Genomic DNA, 8,754 nt, shown 5'->3' on the forward strand with positions numbered 1-8,754 from the left:
GGTTCCCGCCCTCCCGCTGCTGACAGGAGTGAGGGGAGGCGGCGGCGCCCGGTTGCGCTGAGGGCCCTGGCCGCGTCCCTTTCTACCCGGCTGTGGGACTCCGGCACCGCTGAGCTTATTAATTTGTGTTTATTCTCCCCTTCATGCTCTTTTATTAGAAGGGTGCCAGGTGGACGGGTAGGGAGGATGCCGCTGCTTCTCTTTTTCTGCTCCTTTTGCAGGTACGGGGAGCTCACCTTGTCAGTGCGGGCCACGGATTTGAACGTTTCTGTACGTTTTGGCTGCCAACATGGGTAGTGAATTCAAGTGCAAGATTTGAGGTAAAATCCCGACCATCAGTGTTTTTAAGGATAGGAGAGAAAAGCATTGCTTCCAAGTGAGGCTCGGGAGAGTCTGTGCGTGCGTGTGAATATATGTGCTATACAGTGCTGCGCTGCGCTGATCTTGAGGAAGGATGATCAGACCTGAATCAGATCAGCAGCTTTTTCTTGGGGAAATCAATCTCTTAGGAACACTGCAGGGTGGGTTGTGTTGTTTTGTTTTTGATTTTTAGCAAGCCCGCACCATTATTTTAAATCATGGCAGTTCTGGCAATGTGTTTCACCTGTTTTGAGTCCCTTTTTTATACTAGTGAATCAGAATTTACCGGCCTGTTTCTGTGATAAACACGTGCTTGTACGTCTTTGCTTTTCTTGATGATTAATGCTGTTGGAACCCTTTCCCCTTTTTTTTAATTACTGTAATCTTTCATTGTATAAGTATTATTGTTGACTTAAATGGACATTCTGGTTACTTATGTCAGCTTCAATTAGTGTTTTCATTTTTCTTTAGTTTTAGCTTCAATTCAGAAATACATATTCTGTGTAATGGTTCATTACAATACAAATTTGAACATCTTTAAGAGAAAGATACCCTGTGGAAGAGGAAGGCAGTCTACTCTGGAGGTGTTACTAATGGCCAGGGATAAGCAATACTGTGGTGTGGGCTACCCAAATGACCCAAATAAAGCGGTAGTTAAAAGGAGTAAGGTCGTTGCCTGGCTGTAGTGGCCCTGAAACCTGAGAGTTCTGGCAAAAGTGATGTTCTGCCTGTAATAAAGCCGTGATGTTTCTCCCTTCTGCGAGTACTGCTTTCATCTCCTTCGTTTTTTGCTTGCTGTTGCACACGGAAGACCTTAACCCCTCAGCAGCAAGCATTTCATAGCAAGATAACTTTGATCTGGTTACTGTCTTATCAGCAGAACAGAACGTCTGTAACAGCTCTTTAATGAAAAACATTTACAATTTAAATTGCTATTAATTTTTAATCTGGCTTTGTTTTTTCAGTTGTATTTGTGACCAAAAAGAATGTGATGCCAATGCCTCTGTTACAGAACAGCACGTATAGTAAACTCTGTTTTGGCATTTGTGTAAATTAAGTGGTAAATAAGATGTTTGGAAGTGGGTAGCCTTTAATAAATTCATACATAATGCTGAAATCCCTGCCAGATTGTCTGGTAAGACATTAATATTAATGCTTGAACTGAGCTCTTTATCTTTTCTAATACACTATATTTTATTAACAAGCTATTTAGCAGAAACTTAAGAATGGTTTACCCAGTTATATTAAGAAGAACAGTTGCTATGATATAACAAAGTGAATTAAAAGTGAGCCAGCAGTGTTAACTTCTTAAAAATAGTCATTTAGGCCAAGCGATCAACCAAACAATAATAAAGGAGTGCCACTTAACTAAGCTAAGCTCTTAGTATTAACTTCCTATAGGCTGAAAGCTTCATGCCCAGATGTATTATATTTTTGTAGGCCTGGCAAAAGGTACTACTAACACAGTAGTATCTAAGACGTGGGACTTTCAGTTTCTGGGAAGGGATGCAGTCTTGTAGTTGAGCAAAAGGATGGAGAGTTTGAAATAAAAATGTCTTCATGTTGTTGGTATTGGTTTGCCATGAGATCTGTCAGCAGAAACTTTGAGGTTTGCTTCTTCACTTCCTTGACTGTGATGACATCTTTCAAGGTATAATACTGTAGAACTTCGGGTCCCACAGTCTGTCCAATCCCTTAAACTTGGTTGTAAATTCCCCTTGTCTTTTGCCTGACCCTGCTCTTCTCTCATGGTGCTTCTCGGCTCTCCTTGCCCTCACCATGACTTAGCGATTCTTTTCCATCTCAAACCCAAGTTGCTCCAGCTCTGCCACAAAACGATAGTAATATATGAAAGACTTCTTGAACACCAAGCAACGAAACCCATAAAACTAATATTTTACATCCATGTCTTGTATAACGGTCACTCTGTCTGTCTGTTTTCATTCTACTTTTGTAACAGTGGGACATAATTATCCCAGCTGAACAGTGAGGCTCTGTTGTTTTTAGTCACAAATCAAGGATTTTACAGCTCTGATACCATCCTAACTCAGATGATATGAGTAGCTTCCACAGTCCATAGGAGAATATCCAGCCCTGTTAAGAGGAATGTGTGCATGAAGTTTACATTTAGAATTAATATAAATGGACATGCGTAGGAGGCCTGCGGGTTTGAAATGTAAGGAAGAAATAAACTGTTGTGGTCATCTGTCTTCCTTGCCCCAAAAGAAAACTACAGTGTAGCCTGTGTATATAAATATATTGGAAACTTGGAGACAATGGAAAAAAATACAGGTTTCAGTTCAAAATGTGATATCTGCGCTAGTTAAATATTTATTAGAAGTAAATTTCACTTGTTCCATTAAGAAAGTGTATAATTAGCAAATACAAAGAGCCATAGGTATACTTCTCAACACTTAATTATTTATTTGCATTATGAAATAAGTATATATAGCACAGCTCTACCACTATACTTAGTTCTTGCTAAGAGTACTGATTTTTTTTTTAGAACAGCACAATCTAAAAACAAAAATTATAAAACTAGAAAAGAAAAATAGTGATGCTGTTTTCTCTAAATGGAAAAGAAAGAGAAGAAATAAGTATTTCAAGGTCTTACTTCTTCTAAGTGTGTAAATTTTGCTTGAGTGAAACTTTGAATGCCAGGATACCCATGAACATTCTAGAAATGTCATTGTTTTTTATTAAATTGAAGAATAACCTAACAGAACAAATTAATAAATGAAGTGCCTTCATTTGAGGTGAATCAGTGACAAAACTGTAAGCATACTCTAAAAATTTTCTTGTCTGTACTGAATTTTCTTCAGCAGAAAAAAAAAGGGATGGTTTTCTCCATTGCAGACTTTGAGGTAGGAAAGAAACTATAAATGTCGAGGATAATGGAGAAATAATACATTTTGGGAGAAAGAGGCCAGGTTGCTGCTTCGTTTGGATATTTCTCATTTCTAAAAATAACTTGGCTATTTTATTTAGAAGTATTCCTTTTTTTGATAAGAACTATTTTCTGGAGAAAATTTATACTGAAAAAGTTGAACTGGACTGAAGATCCAAAGTTAATATAGGAATATGCAGCAATAAGATATATATCAGAAGTGCATCTGTTCATGCTAAAAAAAAAAAAAAAGTTCTGTAATATAATAATATTTTGAGCTGGGCTGGGTTGTTGGTTTCTTTTTTTCAAATTGATATCCATGCAAGAAGACAGCTTCCCTGTGTTCAGATGTTCTGGTTAAGACCCAGACTGCATTGGAAACCTTTGTTCGTGTAGCTACAGAAAAGTATGTTTCATTATTTCTGTGTCAGTTGCAACTCAAAGATGAGGAACCTACTTAACTGTTTCTTACAGTATATTTTTCTTCACTGAGCAACTAGTATAAACTATTGATGTGGTATGTGATTTTTATGTTTCTTTGTTCAATATTCCCCATCATTTTTTCGTCCCAATTCTTTTTCCATGTCCCTGTGAAGCACTTCATGTGTTAAAGGGATTTACAAAGATAACCACGTTAACTGCACTCCTGTGACCTACGGGTGACTCTCATTACAGAATGAGACAAACTGAGATTACGAAGACCTCATATTCCTTTGCTAACTTGTCGTGTGTTTAATGGGTAATTACCAGGGCTTCTGAGCATTAAGATTTTTTTTTCTGCAAATTGAAGGAGGAGAATTGTTCTTAGCGAGAGATAGAAGGATTATGGAAATGAGAAAATTTCAGGGATAGTATTTGTGCGAGGGCCTGTAAAAATGTTGGGTTTTCCTGGTTAAGTCTTTGAAGAGGTTTTTGACCAAGCTTGGCCACCACGTTTTTGAGCTGGTATATTGGCTACAAAAGCAGAAGACCCAGCCTTTTCTGGAAACCAGGAAAAGTGGCTCACTTGAAAAACCCTGCGAGGTGGAGAGCAAGTGTGGGAGGGAGACATGGCCAAGTGAGGGGCAGCAGTGGGAGAAGAGGAGAAGGATATATGTGGAAGCTCTGACGAGAGCTGTTGCTTGCAGTTGTGTGCGCTAACCCTCCTGTAATGTTTGGCAGGGATGAGCTGTTTTGTCTCTGCAGGTGGATTCTTCATTTTGGTGGTCGTTGACATTTTGTGATGTGAAATCTGAGCTGTATTTTAAGTTATACCTCTCTCTTCTTACTTACAAAAACATGCCAAATATGGGAATAACTGTAATACTAAACTTAAAACTATGAACTTCCAGTAGTTACAGGGGGCCTACAGGAGAACTGGGAGGGACTCTTTATCAGGGAGTGTAGCTACAGGACAAGGGGTAACGGTTTTAAACTGAAAGAGAGGAGATTTAGATTAGATATTAGGAAGAAATTCTTTACTGTGAGGGTGGTGAGCCCCTGCCCCAGGTTTCCCAGAGAAGCCGTGGCTGCCCCATCCCTGGAGGTGTTCAAGGCAGCCTTGGATGAGGCTTTGAGTGACCTGGGCTGGTGGGAGGTGTCCCTGCGCATGGCAGGGGGGTTGGAACTGGATGATCTTTAAGGTCCCTTCCAACCCAAACCATTCTATGGTTCTATGAACTTCATTTCTTCTTTAGATTGTGAATTTAATAACAAATAGTAAAAGTTTAAAATTCCATATAGACATTTGTATCCTTTAAAAGGAAGCAATAGCTGTTTTTCTTTTTTATTTTCTCCCCTATCCAGGTGAATTTCACGGTTGACCAGATCTGAGCAATCATGGACAAGAAGTCCAATATTAGGAATATGTCTGTCATTGCTCATGTTGATCATGGCAAATCAACCTTGACAGACTCCCTGGTGTGTAAAGTGGGCATCATTGCTTCAGCCCAAGCAGGAGAAACATGATTCACAGACACACAGAAAGATGAGCAAGAAAGATGTTATCACAATCAAGTCTAAGTAAGAATTTGTTTGTATCTTTCTTTTTTTATCTTTTTTTTTGCGTCTTAGTCTGAAGACAGAAAATCAGTTTGCTCAAAGCCTTGCGTTTTGTCAGATCTTTTTTAAGTTGACATATGAATCAAGCTGTGCATTACAGAACAGAAGTTCACAGTCTTCAGAGTGCAATCTGGGCAGTATTGGAGTAGAGCTTATAAGTGACATCTAGCGACCATTCTTACCTGCTTCTCACTATGGAGAAAAATGCTTTCAGAAAGATTTTTAGTAGTAACCTTTGTTTTTATTGAATTGCTTACAGTCCTGCAAGCCAATTTGGTGGGCTCTGTCTTATTAGTATTAGTATTAGTATTACCTTTGTCCATGATGTCTGCAACTACAAAGTTAACAAGTTGTAAAGTGATTTGGAGCATGACACTACAAGTGTTTGGCAAGATATTATGCTGTGACTACTATCTTGAGGTGTTGATTTTGAGTAAGAATAAAAATTAATTACACTCAAAGCAGAATTTTAGATCCTAAGAACTTTATAAATTGAAATATTGAAATCTTCTTGTGGTTTTTCCTTCAAGTACATCAAGAAATATTGGTGCTGTAACAGACCAGGTATGGGTAACTGACCAATGTGAGTTTTAAAATTAGCAAATTGTGAAACATTATTAAATTATTAAAATGCATTGTCTTCTCTTACAGGACAATTTTGAGGTATTATGAAGTCTCAGACAATGACTTGGCCTTCATCAAACAATGTAGGGATGATTCAGGTTTTCTTAATAATTTGTTTGACTGCCCTGGATGCATTGATTTCTCCTCTGAAGTTACAGTAGCTCTCCATGTCACTGATGGTGCACTGTGGTTGACTGTGTTTCAGGTAAGCATGCTCTTCTAATTAGAAAGACCTCAGAGTATTTTACTTTCTTCCTCTTTAAGGAAAAAAAATCATATATAATGGAAAAAGCTTCTTTCTCTGGAAGTTTAACTTCTAATGATAGGAATTCAGATTTGCAGTCTTAGGCCATGGCCTTTCCTGTATCTTAGAGGATTATATCCACTTTGGATACAGCTTGTGGGTTGTATGTAGAGTAACTGAGGAAATAAAATCAATCCTTCAGCAAAATCCCAGGGAGTGGAGCTGCCTGTCATTCTTCTCCTCCCTCAGTTAGAAAATGACACAATACATGCAACTGAGTAAGGACAGTTTCGGGGAGCACCGATACTACCACCAAATTCCAAGTTTGAATTTCCCAGTCACCGCTGTACAAGGTAGATTAGAGGTCTTGCCCATATATATAATGCGTATTTTAATTGTACTTTTATTTTTAAGGTGTTTGTGCACAGATGGAGACTGTTCTGAGGCAGGCTATTGCAGAACGTATCAAACCAGTACTGATGACAAAAAAAATGGATCGTGCTTTGCTGGAATTGCAGCTGGAGCCTGCGGAACTTTACCAGACATTTCAGTGTATTGTGGAAAATGTCAATGTCATCATTTCCACCTATGGAGGGAGTGAAACTGGACCAATGGGTAATATTATGGTAAAAAAACCTTTAAAACTTTGCTGTGGTTGAAATCCTATTTTGGAGAGTACCAGCCTCGATATGAAACAATTGCATGCATTTATGCAGTTCAGATCTCTGGCCAGCCTGAAGGAGCTGTTCTTCAGTCCCCTTCTACCCCCACTGTTTCATGGGTTTGTTTTAGGAATATTATTTCAGACCAACCAATGGGGGAGCGAAAGCAACTAAGGGAAAGGAGAGAATTCACAAAATGGATCATCCTGTAGTGATACGTTCTCACTAACAAAATGTGTAACCTCAAGCCAGTTGCTCAGTGTCATTCAAACATCAAATGTCAGCATTTGCCTGGGGGAAACTGCTGAAGGGAAGCTATGGCTGGAAATTTAAGGCAAAGGACCAGAAGCCAGAAGATTAGCTTTCTGTGCCTGACTTTGCTGCTTGTGTCACTTACATGACCAGAAACATGGCCTTTCTCTATTCCTGACTGATAAGACATTTAATTTTCTCTTTTCTGATCTGAAGATGTATGTATTTGTTATTCTACCAGTAATTTTATCTCAATATGCCGGATATCTCTGGAAGGATGATTTGGAACCAGAAAGAAAAATAGTATTTCCTATATTGCAGCTGAGAATTGTAAAACAAAAAAACAGAGTCAACTGTGAGTCTTCTCTGGTGGTCCAGCTGTTAGGGTAAGGAATTGTCAGAATCAGGCTGCTACAGACACCATTTTTTTTCCACCAAGTATCTGCAAGACACACCTTCTCACCAGAATTTTCAAACCTGGTTCCCTTTATTTAAATGTGATCATAATAAACTAACTTGTTGTATGGATAAAATTGACTGCAGCATAACCTAGTTACTGAAACAAAGGATTTTTGGCTAGGATTATATTCTGATTGTTATATTGCATGAATCTCAGCCATTCTTAAGTCAGACCACGTTTATCGGTTTGGCATGAATGAGCTGGTCCCTATTTTAATTTCCAGAGGAAGTTCACTAACAATTCAGCTAATATTCTTTACAAAGTCATAATCCTCCAAATCCTACTTAGCACTTCACAAGTATATTTCTGAAGTTTTTATTTTAGCCTTTGTTGTAAATGTGTTCACTGAGTGGGGTAAAGAAAGGCTCTTGCTTCAAAGTAGTATTTCAATAGACCGATCTTAGAGGAAGTATTTCCTTGTTCTATATTTCAGAAAATATTTGGCATCTTTACTTATCCTACCTGTAATTGAAAGCAATTCATATATTTCAAGTCAGTGTTTTGTGAAACGCGTTCATTTTTTTTCCCCTTTTAAAGATTGATCCAGTTATCGGTACTGTCGGGTTTGGCTGGGGTCTGCATGGCTCAGCATTCACTCTGAAGCCATTTGCTGAGATGTAGGTAACCACATTTGCTGTCAAAGGTGAAAAAGCACAGCTTCTTCCAGTTGAGCATTCAAAGCAAGTTGAAGATATGGTGAAAAAACTCTTGGGTGATAAGTAAGTAACACAGTACGCATGGAATGAATGTAGACACACGCTTTGATACCACACTGACACTCTAAGGATAGTAGTGATGCATGCCAGAGCATGTTGCATTTGTGCTTATGTAAAACTAAGCTTTCATAAGCAGCTCAGAAAGCTTGTTAGAGACATGAGTTTGTAACTCTTACAACAAAAATATCAGTGTGTCTAAGAAAGGCAGTTGCTTGTCCTGCAGATATGCTGTATGTGCCTTCTGTGGTGAGTTCTGATAACCTGCTCTGTAAGCAGAGAGAGAAGATTGACTCCCAAAATTCAGAACATAAATACTTTTATTGAACTGCATAGCCAAAATTAATACACAACACAAGGTTATGGACAAAATCCACTCTTTTGATACCAGTGAGTAGTTCTGTGAATTTAATGAACCTTAAATTGTATCTCATAAATCATAGAATCATAGAATGGTTTAGGTTGGAAAGGACCTTGAAGATCATCGAGTTCCAACCCCCCTGCCATGGGCA

At 38.5% G+C, this 8,754-nt stretch overlaps 1 pseudogene; it reads left to right on the forward strand.

Annotated features, from left to right (window-relative positions):
• Positions 1 to 8,754, forward strand: part of LOC104295057 — a 64,625-nt pseudogene that overhangs the window by 36,392 nt on the left and 19,479 nt on the right.

Source organism: Charadrius vociferus, unplaced genomic scaffold (genome assembly GCF_000708025.1).
Source record: "Charadrius vociferus isolate BGI_N301 unplaced genomic scaffold, ASM70802v2 scaffold151, whole genome shotgun sequence".
NCBI lineage: Eukaryota > Metazoa > Chordata > Aves > Charadriiformes > Charadriidae > Charadrius > Charadrius vociferus.